The sequence below is a fragment of the Furipterus horrens genome, unplaced genomic scaffold, assembly GCF_987537825.1.
Source record: "Furipterus horrens unplaced genomic scaffold, mFurHor1.1.pri manual_scaffold_12, whole genome shotgun sequence".
Taxonomy (NCBI): Eukaryota; Metazoa; Chordata; class Mammalia; order Chiroptera; family Furipteridae; genus Furipterus; species Furipterus horrens.
This window is the reverse complement of record NW_028327182.1, coordinates 25,018,466-25,030,681: the sequence shown is the minus strand read 5'-3', so window position 1 is coordinate 25,030,681 and position 12,216 is coordinate 25,018,466. Positions and strand designations below refer to the sequence as shown.

Genomic DNA, 12,216 nt, shown 5'->3' with positions numbered 1-12,216 from the left:
ATAGTGACATTTTCATGGGAATAAAGATATTCAGGTCAATGAAATATGCTGTAAATTGTTTATTACAGGTCTTTGACAAAGTAAGAAGTAGAAAATAAACACTGAGAAACTTTAGAGCAATTAACATTGACATAATATTTTTACTGTGTTTTATAGAAGTATTCATCTGCAACAACAAAAAAATTATCAGGGATCTTTATGACAGTTATTTTGAGACCGTGTTGGTAACATATCATCTATATATCTGTGTTTGTGTCTATAATTATTATTTTTATTCATGAATAAATGTCTGATGGGATACAAGCTTTACCTGGAAAGCCTAAAATTGTTGAATAGCTATAGAGAACTTCTGTGTCTGCTCTCAGTTTATTTTTGCATGAAAGGTAATCAGGAATTCACTTTAGTTTCTCTTGGAATTATAGTTCCTGCATCAAATATATTTCAAACTTCAAATATGAGAAAATTCCCAATAACCTGTGTGAGTCTTGAGACCTTAATACAAATAAATAGAGTATCTGTATGTTGAAATCTTGGACCTATGATTATTCAAGTTCGTGATGTGAGTGTATAACGACATTCTCAATTGTAGAGAAATGTCTACCATTGAACAAGCTACCTTTGCTAAAGGAAGGGTCAATATAAACAACAGTTCTTGAACAACACAAATGAATAGAGTTAAAAGTAAAACATTGCTCTAGAAGTAGAAGTAGAGTGCTATTGCTGAAGGACACAGAGAAGAGTGCAGGGCAAGGGAGGGAGAGAGAGAAGAGGGAATGAAATTGGTTATATCCCCTAGAGCTTCTGTAAGTGTGTGATGCTAATGGGATATCACACAGGAAGAAGTTTCAATGGAGCAGTGATTAATGTATTAAGTTATTGCATTCTGCCTTAGCAAAAAGGAAAGTAAAGCATGAAGAAAATAATTACTATTCTTCTACAAAAGATACTATTTCCTACCAATAGTTTTACAAAACAAAAAGTAAAAGTATATGATGCAGCCCTGGCTGCTGTGGCTCACTGGATTGAGCATCGGCCTGCAAACCAAGTGTCGCTGGTTCAATTCCCAGTCAGGGCACATGACTAGGTTGCACGTCAGGTCCCCAGTTGGGGGCGCAAGTGAGAGACAACCACACAATGATGTTTCTCTCCCTCTCTTTCTCCTTTTCCCTCTCTCTAAAAATAAATAAATAAATAAACAAACAAATAAATATATATTTTTAAAGTACATGATTCATGCTTCACGAGCAACAGAATTTTTTATTCTTCATCTTCTTGATTGTCCAGGCAATGTTCAATTTATTTCAATTTTGTTGCTTTATTTAATGTTCAGTTTTATTTTTTCTTGTTTGCTTTTGAAGATTGCTTTTATAAAGTCTATCAAATATTCAACTTAATGAGTACTCCAGCTTCTTTGTTTATTGTTGACTATGAACAATTCAGAAAAGCAAAAACAAAAACAAAACAGCTTTATTATCACCTATTGCTTTTTAAATCATGACTGTTTTAGAGGAAATTGGATTCTTTTCCAATCAGATATGGAGAGTATGCAATTCTTGAAGGAAAATAACATTTAACTAAGAAAAGGGTGTAAACATAATTAAATTACAATTTTCAACAAATACAAGTGATGTTTCTTGTATAAACAAAAGGGAAATAGAAAAAATAAAATAAAATAATAACAATATAATAAGCAAAAGGAATAATAACAAGAATAATATTTTAAGAAACCAGAAATTAAAAAACATCAGGGAGGAAAGACTTTTATTTGACCCTCTTAGGGTCCCTGGCTGCATCTGAAAATTAAATTGACAAAAGGCAGATTAACAAGAAAAAAAGCATACAAACTTATTTACTATAAGTTTAACATGACCTGGGAGCTTTCATAAGGGAACAAAGACCCAAAGATACTATTAGACCTATATACTTTTATTTTAGGTTTGATGAAGAGTGGGCAGTCATTGAAAAATATGACAGGGTAAGGAATATGAGGTAATTTTATTTACTTGAGAGAAATTTAGAAAGTTATGTTAGGATCTTGGCATCTCTTTGTCTACAGACATAAACATACTCCTTTACTCTGGACATAGGGAAGGTATGTTTTGCTTGAGGGTTTTATGACCTATTTTAGGAAAAAGGGCAAGGGGAGTGGAGAGGAGGTAAGAGTGATATTTCTACTCCTGCCATTTTATCAAACTCCTTTGGTTTAAATAGTCAATATACCAGAAAGACATAGGGGTATATGTCCTTATCCTCATTAGAAACTATATTTTTGCTAGTGTTAGGTAGATATTGAATATTGATAGGAGTAATACTGTATTTATCTTTCTTACAACTGAAATACTGATATAATACTGGCAGGCATTAAAATTTTAATTCTTCTCTTAGACAATTACTATATGTTTTTATAAAAAATGTTAATCATGAAAGATATTGAATAATCTTTACAAACACTATACTATTAATTTACAGTATTCCCTCATTTATCATAGGTATTATGTTCTGGACCCTCCTGTGATAGGTGAAAATCCACAAAATAGAAACCTTACATTTATTTCAGTATTTATATGTATTTTAAGGCTTTATGAACCTTTCCCACACACTTACAAACGGTTCCCAGTCCCTTATTAACCTTTCCCACTTCCTTATTAACCTTTTCCACACTTTTATAAACACTGCTTAGGTTCTTAGACATATTCTACACTCTTAAACCTATGTAACTTTAACAACATACGTGTACAGTACCGCAAAATCCCACAATATAGCGAAAAATCACGATAAATAATTAAATATAATATTTTAAAATATCCTGCGATAGAGTGAGGCCGTGATAAGTTAACTGCGATATAGAGAGGGACTACTGTATACTTTACCACCATGCTATGATTACTCTAGTAATAAACATTTGATAATTGTGAAACAACACAATTTTTAAGGATGATAGATTAAAATCACTGAAAAGTTGAAAATAATCACCTCTTAAAATGAGAATATATCTAACACTTTCTTTATTTCTTAACAAAGTAAAAACACACAAAAGTTAGTTTCCAGACTGTAGTAAAATTAGTCTTTCCATAAAAACTTGAGAAATTTATTGAAGATTTAACCAATGATTATCCTCACTGATTTCTATTTCTACTCATATAGTGATTTAATACTTGAATGAAACCCAAAAAGATCTGCTATATTAAACACAGTCAGTTTGGGATAAGTTTGGGAAGTACAAGTGATTTCAATTGCAAATGTTAAGCATACCTGTTTCAAAAAAGACTGATCCAAGGCTTGATTGAAAAAGGTTACTGTTTTTGCATTAACTATATAACTAATCTGTCCTGCAAACAATAGAAACTTTGTAGTGACTAGTATATTGACTAAACTATTAGAGATTGTGCAAGTTATTCTATATGTAATTGGGTGTTCTATTTAGATTATTTCACCCAAAACTGTATGAATGTGAAAGTTTTCTGATTATTCAGTGAATACTGATACTATACATCTGTGAACATTCCCTAATTATATTTGAGGATGATTATTTTCACAGCATAATATCATAGAATATCTTCACGTAAACTGAGGTACCATTTTATTTTTTAAAAACCTTTGGTAGAATGCCATTCTATCATACAATCCTATATTTTTTACACTTGTTATCAGCCACTTTACAATTATTGGGACTGAAATTTTCAGAAGAATATATTAATTTTTCAGAGATTTTAAACATTGAGATTAATATTATATGAGTATTCAATGTTATTATGATATCGTTGCCAAATCTTAATATTTCAAATAAGACAAAAAGCAATAATGTTAAAAAATTACATATTGACTAACTTCACTTTACTATAGGAAAATGTTCAGAGAAGATATATTTCTCCACATGAATACAATATACATGTTGTTAATGTGTGAGTTGGTGCAGCAGACATCATGTTCCACTGCATTTTTTAGGTTATTGTCATCCCACTAATTAAATGTCCCTTCCCTTTTCTTTTTCTCCTAGATCCTCCAATGAAATTATCAGAGAGGAGGAAAGAGATCTCAATAACCAGGTCACCCACAAGATTTAACTCCTTGTTTAATATCAACATAAGAAACAGATAAAGAAATTGCATCTAATGATGAAAATACACTAAAAATATCCTTGAGAAATTATTTTCAACAATCTTAACCTTTTATTGGCTTCCTGCCCCCCAAGGGATGTCCTGCTTCTTCTGCCTTTCACATGTCAGAACTTTGGTGTCCTTGACCTCAGACACCACTTTGCTGTCCACAGTCCCACAGGTGGCGGTTGTCTTTTGGATGGGTCGTATGGAGTGGCTGTTGTCCAGGGCGTCGCCAAGACGTAGGTCCTCCCCTTCTTGCAGCAGGCGGCAGTAGGTGGCAATCTCAGCCTCCAGCTTGATCTTGATGTTCAGCAGGGCCTTGCACTCTTGGGCCTGGCGCTGCCCCTCTGCCTGGGTTTGGGCCAGCTCTGACTCCAGGTGCAGCAGGATCCCTTCGAGCTGTTCCATGCCTGGCATAGTGAGGTTTCCACCTTCCTCAGGCTGTTTCCCAAACTGGCCTCCAGATTTCTCATGCAGTCCAGGAAAGTCTCCAAGGACGGGACCACATATATGTCTCGGTTCTGTGTCATCTCAGCAGTTTGCAAGGTGACCACGGTGGTGCTGTCCTCAGGTACTGGGAGCAGTGCTGGTCTAGCTACTCTCGGTTCTTCCAAGCGAGTTCATCATATTGGGCCCAGATGTCTGCCATGATTTTGCAGAGGTCCAGAGTTGGCGATTTGGTGTGTAGACCACTTGTTTCCCCCATGTGCTTTTTACGAAGAGCAGCTCCTCTTTGAGAGCCTTGATCTCTGTCTCCAGCTGCAGCGAGTGATATCAGTGTCATCAGTGACTGCTTGGAGCCCACTGATGTCAGTTGTCATGGACTAGTGCATGGCCAGCTCCATCTCATTTTTGACACTGAAGTCGTCAGCAAGACTGGCATTGTCAATCTACAGGACAATGCAGGCATTGTTCATAGACCTTGCAAAAATCTTAGCCCTTGGGTCTTTGATGGTCTTAAATTGATTCCCCAGTCTCTAACCTGGGGTCCTTTCTTCCCCATGTGTTTCCGGATTTCACTCTCGAGTCTTTGATTATCACTCTCCAGGCTTCTTACTCTCTCCAGGTAGGAGGTGAGGCAATTATTCAGGCATTGCAGAGTCTCTGTTTTGCTGTGTATGCCCCCTGTGCTGACCAGACACCTGGTCACCCCTGCATCCAGACCCCTGAATCCCCAGCCAGCCCATATGATGGTGCAGTGGGACATGAAGATTTGGGAGCCTGATCCCCCAGAGTCTGCATAGATTCTTTCCAGGTTGCTCGGCAGTTGGACCCAGTGGCTGGGTGACTGCATGGGGCCCAGGTTCTGGTAGTTTGCATGGCAGTTTGTGGAGAAGCTGGAGCAGTTGCTGAGTTCATGTTGTTTAGGGAGGAAAGAGAGAATCCAAGACTAAGGTTTAAGCAGCAGTCTTCTTGAAAATTTAAATGGCAGCCATAGTGAGTTCTGAAAACTATCCTATTACTTGACTTTTATCTCTGACTTTATATATTTTTTCCTAAGTTCCTGGACACCAGGTAATCAAATTCAGAAACCGGATGGTGGAGACAGTGATGCAGCTATGAAGAAGGGAGTAGTTGAAGGGGTGCACAGAAGTCCAACTGGCGAAGTCCAACAGGTTTGTGATTTTTCTCTGAATGCCAAGCAAGAACCAGCCCATCTGCAGCCTCCTCCCAGTAATCATGCCAAGACATGGGCTTTCTCCTGACCACTCAACTCGCAGAACTCACAGTCACACGTTGGGGATTCTTGAGAAGCCTTCCTCTTAGACATATGATGGAAGCTTTCCCCTCTTCATCCTTCTTGCTGTTTTCTCTGTGGTACAGACACAGTTCTATGGAGAAGCCAATGACCAAGGCAGAGGTGTCTCAGGCTGACTGATCAGGCAGGAGACTATCAGAAAAGAACAGACTCTAGAAAAAGGAACTTGTTAAGTGTCCCTGGCATCCTCAGAGTTGAATGTTGGTAGGCCATCATCTCAAATGTGCTGTATCTACCAGGAGAAGCTACTGGCAATCTGTAGTCTTAGAAATTCTGAGTGGCAACAGAACTGACCCACTTGTAGGGAAACTCTCTTCAGGATAATATTTGTAAATCAGCAGGTCTAGTTTTGGGGTGGCTGGTGTACTGGGGAGAGCCAGAGTCCAATGGATTAGAAAGAGGGGCTAGGAGGAGGAGCGGGTGGGGGAGAGGGGTAATACCTAGAGTGGTAACGAAAAAGGGGATCAGGACGAATATGGCGCCAAGTGGGTATTCTGCAAGGAACACAGGAACGACTGGGTAGGTAAATAACGTGGGTAGGGTAGAGGGAAGAGTTGCTGTTACGCAGACTAGGGGGAGTGGTAGGGAAGAAAATACAAAAGGGTGAGTACCACATGGGAGAAGGGCCAGAAGAGTTAGGATCCAGGCTAGGAAAGTTGCCTATGAGGTGAATTTTTTTAGGAGTAGGTGGGGGCCGGGGTTGAAATGCGGAAATTTGAGGTAGCTTTCTTGTCATTTTTCCAAAATGTTACTCCTCCAGTCAAAATGAGTAACTGACTCCAGCTGTTATCTCACTCACACATTCCGTGACATGGTGCCCATTATGAAACGTACACATTCCTCCTCTCCCATTGGGCAAGTCAGTGGGCCCCATCGACCAGAGAAACGGTCCCAGTTGCTAGGTTGCAGAGTGATCATGGGAAATGCCAACAGCAGAAATGGGGCTATAATAGTAGTCCATATTCCCTGGGAAAAGATGTAGTTATGCCCCTCAGGGGACAAAGAATGATCACTCCTAAGTTAGGGTTAGGGGGCTGGGGCTTAGGAAAACAAATCTGAGACAGGAATGGGGCAAAGTGGAAAGATGCCAATGCCCCACTTATTTAGCTTATTACATTTTTTCAAAGGCTTTTTACATTATTTACATAATTCTATGAATATGAGGCATCAGAGGAAAGATAGTAGTTCCATATTATGACCAAAGAGAACACTGAAGTACCAGAGAAGGAAGTGTGTAGAAAGGCAGTGGGTGACGAGCGTTGGGACTACAACTTGGGCCAAAAATTGGAGAGTAGGGGACACCTTTTTCCTCCTCCTCTTCACATAACTTTTAGTTTTACTCTCTGAAAGTCCAACTTCATGACTAAATACTTCCCCATTTCCTTAGACTGTTTCTCCATTTATTTACTTATTTATTTATTTATTTTTGCATACTGGCCTTAACTGTAACCTGGATTTCCTTTGAGGACATGGCTTCCCTTGTCTCTCTCTCAAGTCAGAGACTTCTCCTCTCAGACTCTCCAGTATTTCGGGGTGGAGACATGGTGGATTCTGGTGCTTTCTGACTCATTTTAAATTGTATTCTCTTTCTATTGGAAAACCTCTTGCTCCTTAGAAGCTTGTGCCACCCCCCACCACGTTCCTGGCACTGACACCTTCAACTTTCCTGGATACTCTTACTTCTTTATGAAAACTTTGAAGTGATCTCAAAGTTTTAGTCCTACTTGCATCATTCAGAGAGATTTCCATGTCCATGAAGGCAACTTATTCAATGCTCTGGTCTCTCCTTTTCTTTTTCCTTGTAATTTTATTTTGTGTTCATTTAGATATATAACATAGATGTTTGACAAACATATATGAGGTCTGTCTGGAAAAAGTCCAACCATTGCTAATATGACAATAACGTTTGGTGTGATATCCATGTAACCTGGCAGCCAAGGAAAGTGGACTGCAATGTGCATGCATGAACAAGGGTGACTTCACTGTCCTAGTCAGTGGAGGTGGTAGATGCCATTGAGTGAGCATGTGTACTTTGTGGCCATCACATTCAAAATGATTGAGCAAGTAGAGCAATGAGTGTGCATCAGATTTTGCGTTAAGCTTGAACATTTCTCTGCAGACACTATTTGGATGATCCAAAAGGGCACAGCTATGGGTAACTGGTGATGGGTAGCTTCTTCACAACACACTTGCTTATACATCATGTCTCATGCAGAGTTTTCTGGTGAAACATCAGATCACCAGGTGACTCGGCCCCCGTATAGCACAGATTTGGTGCCCTGTGACTTCTGACTTTTCCCCAAACTCAAATGTACTTTGAAAGAGAAGAGGTTTAAGATTGTTGATGATTTTCAGGAAAATATGATGGGGCAGCTGTTGGCAATTGGGAGAATTCTGTGAAGTCTCACAAGTACCTACTTTGTAAGGGACTGAGGAGTCATTGTCCTATGTTCAGTGTTTCTTGTATCTGTTATCTTCTTCAATAAATGTTTCTATTTTTCATAGTACATGGCTGGATACCTTCTGGACAGAGCTCATACTTTACACATTGTTCCCCTAGAAATTTGCAGGATCAAAACTGGTGCCATACAGAGTTATAGCACTATTATTGACTATATCCCTTATGCTTTACTTAAGTCTCCATAATAATCCTGTAACCACCAATTTGTACTTCATAATCTCTTCACCTCTTTCACCCAGTCCTCCAACCCCCCTCCCCTCTGGCAACCACAAATTTGCTCTTTGTGTCAGTGGGTTTGCTTCAATGTTGTTTGTTTATTTTGTCCTTTAGATTCCACATATATATGAAAGCATGTGTTATTTGCATTTCCCTGTTTGACTTATTTCACTGAGCATAATGCCCTCTGGGTCTATTCATGCAGTCCCAAATGGTAAAATTTCATTCTTTTTTGGTCAAGTAATATTCGATTGTAAATATGTACCGCCATTTTTTATCCACTCATTTATGGATGGACATTTGTGCTTCTTCCGTATCTTGACTATTGTAAATAATGTTAAAATGAATACAGTGGTACATACATTTGTTCAAATTAGTGTTTTAGAGTTTTTCAGATAAATCTCCACAAGTGAAATTTCTGGGTCCTAAGACAAATTTATTTTTCTTTAATTTTTTTGAGGAAACTTCATGCTATTTCTCATACTGGCTACACCAATCTGTATTCCCACCAACAGTGCATGAGGTTTCCCTTTTCTCCACATCCTTGCCAACAGTTGTCATTTGCTGGCATATTGATAATGGCCATTCTGACAGGTTTTATGTGATATCTTATTGCGATTTTAACTTGCATTGCTCTGATGATTAGTGATGTTGAGCATCTTTCCACGTTTATTGGACATCAGTATATATCCTTTGTAGAAGTGCCTATTTGGATCCCCAGTCCTGTTTTTATTTCTTTTCTTTAATGTGCTGTTTGTTTGTTTATTTATTTATTTATTTACTTATTTATTTTTGGTGTCAAGTAGTATGAGCTATTTATAAAATTTTAGATATTAACTTCTTATAAGATGCATCATTGGTGAATATGTTCTCCCATTTAGTAGGCTGTCTCTTTGTTTTGTTGTGCGAAAACTTTTAGTTTGATGTAGTTCTATTTATTTATTTCTTTTTTGTTTGTTTGTTTCTTTTGTCCATGGAGATCTATCAGAAAAAATATCACTAAGAGAAATATTTGAGATTTTACTGCTTATGTTTTCTTCTAGAATTTTTATGGTTTGAGTCTTACATTTAAGTCTATAATTCATTTTGAGTTTATTGTTGTATATGGTATGAAAAGGTAGTCATTTCATTTTTTTTTGCATGTATCTGTCTAAATTTCCCAACACTAAAGATAGACTATCTTTACCTCATTGTATTTTCTGGCCTTCTTCATCCAATATTAATTGGTTTATTTCTGGGCTCTCTATTCTGGTCCATTGATCTGTCTTTTTTTATGCTAGTACCACACAGTTTTGACTAATATGGCCTGGCCGTATAGTTTGATATCAGGTAGTGTAATATCTTCAACTTTGTTCTTCTTTCTTCAGAATTCTGAGGCTATAAAAGGCTTTTTGTGGTTTCATATACATTTTTGAATTATTTGTTCTAGTTCTGGGAAATGTACCATTGGTGTTTTGACAGAAAGTGTATTGAATCCATAGATTGCTTTGGACATTTAAATGATACTAATTCTTCCTATTCATGAACATGATATATGCTTCCATTTATTTATATGTTCAATTCCTGTCTTTAATGACTTAGAATTTTCCAAGTAAAGGTATTTTACCTCTGTGGCTAAATTTATTTCTAGGTATTTTTTGATCCAATTATAAATGAGACTGTTTTATTAGTTTCCCCTTCTGATAGTTCATTATTGGTACACAAAAATGAAAGTAAATTCTGAATACATATATTTTTAGCAAACTTAAAATGCTAACAGACTTCCTTAAATACCAATATCACAGTTTGTAACAAGGATATAAAGCTTGCTACCCCTTTTGAAATCTACCCTTAAGAAATATCAGAATGACTTGAAAATTAGAAAAGAATTTAGAAAACCTGTATATAGTATTTTTTTTTTTAAAGTTAATCTTTGGCTTCTGGTCAAGATGGTCGTTTAAGTAAATGTGATATTTGGATCCTCCCATGACCACACCAAGATTAGAACAAAGCTACAGAGCAACCGTCATTTGTACCACCTGAAATTCAGCTAAATGGAGGTATACAACTAAGGATATAAAGAAAAAAGTTACATCAAGACTAATAAGAAAAGCAGAGATGAGGAATGGTCTAGTCTTGCATCCACATGTTGTGGACAAAAATTAGGGGTAATATCTCAAATTCAGAGGTCTCCCCTGAGGAGTGTGGAGTCCCAGCCACACACCAGGAACTTAGCCCAGCATTCCAGGGCCAGGAAGAGAAGCCCACATAACATCTGGCTGTAAAAACCAGTGGGGATTGTGGCTGAGTGAGACGAAGGGATTCTGGAGCCCTAGGGAGTGGGTGGGAGAAAGACAGACAGACAGACAGACATCTGTATGAGTGGGAAACTTTGATTTGTTGCCTCCCATTTGTGGTCTGACTGGGGATTAAACTTGCTACCCAGTTACTTACGTGGCCTAACCAAGGATCAAACCTGCAACCTTTTGTTGTGTGGGAAACAATCCAACCAACTGAGCCATCTGGCCAGAGATAAAAATGTAAATGTAAGAGTATATATATAGTCTGTCCAGATGCTATCCAGCCACGTAATATAAAAAAGAGACATTAATTGAAGAAGATGCAAGATACAAGAAACATTGTACATAGGACAATGATACCTCAATCCCCTTCAAATTAAGCACCTTGGGACCTCACAAAGTTCTCTCAATCGCCATCAGCTGCCTGGTCCTATTTTCCTGAATCTCATCAATGATCTGAAATCTCTTCCCTTTCAAAGGTAATTTTAGTTTTGGGAGAAGCCAGAATTCACAGGGCACCAAATCTGGGCTGAAGGGGGCTGAATCACCTGGGTGATCTTATGTTTCACCAAAAAAACTGCCCGGGTTGTGATGCATGAGCAGGCACATTGTAATGATGAAGCTGCCAAACACCAGCTGCCCATAGCTGCAGCCTTCTGAATCATTCAAATAGTTTCTGTGGAGGAATGCTCAAACAATACAAAATTTGATGCAGGTCTATTGCTCTACTTGCTCAGTCATTTTGAATGCAACAGCCACACAGTACATATGTTCACTCAATGGCATCTACCACCCCCACTGACTAGTACAGTGAAGTTGTCATTGTTCACACATGCACAGCCCAGTCCACTCTCCTTAGCTGCCAGGTTACACTGATGTCACACAAACCATTTTCATTGTGTTAAAAATGGCTGGACTGTTTCTGGACAGACCTCGTGTGTGTGTGTGTGTGTGTGTGTGTGTAACAAACCAGTAAAGCTGAAGTTTGTCCAGTAATTCCTGCTACTTAGATTCTTATCTTAGTAAATTCTTTCTGTCAAAATTGTAATTCTAAAGAAAAAAATGGACTGATACTTAAAATATTTGTTTTTTCAGAGGCCTTACAGAAGAGCAAGTCACTCTAATATTTTTCAAATCAGAGTTACTTAGCACTTTTAACAGACAAATTTAGACATCATTTTGTCTGCATTTCCTAAGGATTCCTCATAAAACAGTTTAGGATTCATTTCTGTGCCTGTAAAGAGAGAACCAAGCAGAAATACCTTCTTCCTATGAAGATTTAGCAATGTTACGTTTGCCAGGACCAGTTTGAGGTGGTAACAGAAAAAAATAATTGCTTTCTATATATTACTCCAAGCTTAATTCAGGTGTCTCTTTCAGACATTTCTATCCCATAAATAA

At 37.8% G+C, this 12,216-nt stretch overlaps 1 pseudogene; it reads right to left on the bottom strand.

The window, feature by feature from the left end:
• Nucleotides 1-4,169: 4,169 nt before the first annotated feature.
• Nucleotides 4,170-6,733, bottom strand: LOC149995956 (keratin, type I cytoskeletal 18 pseudogene; annotated as a pseudogene).
• Nucleotides 6,734-12,216: the final 5,483 nt, after the last annotated feature.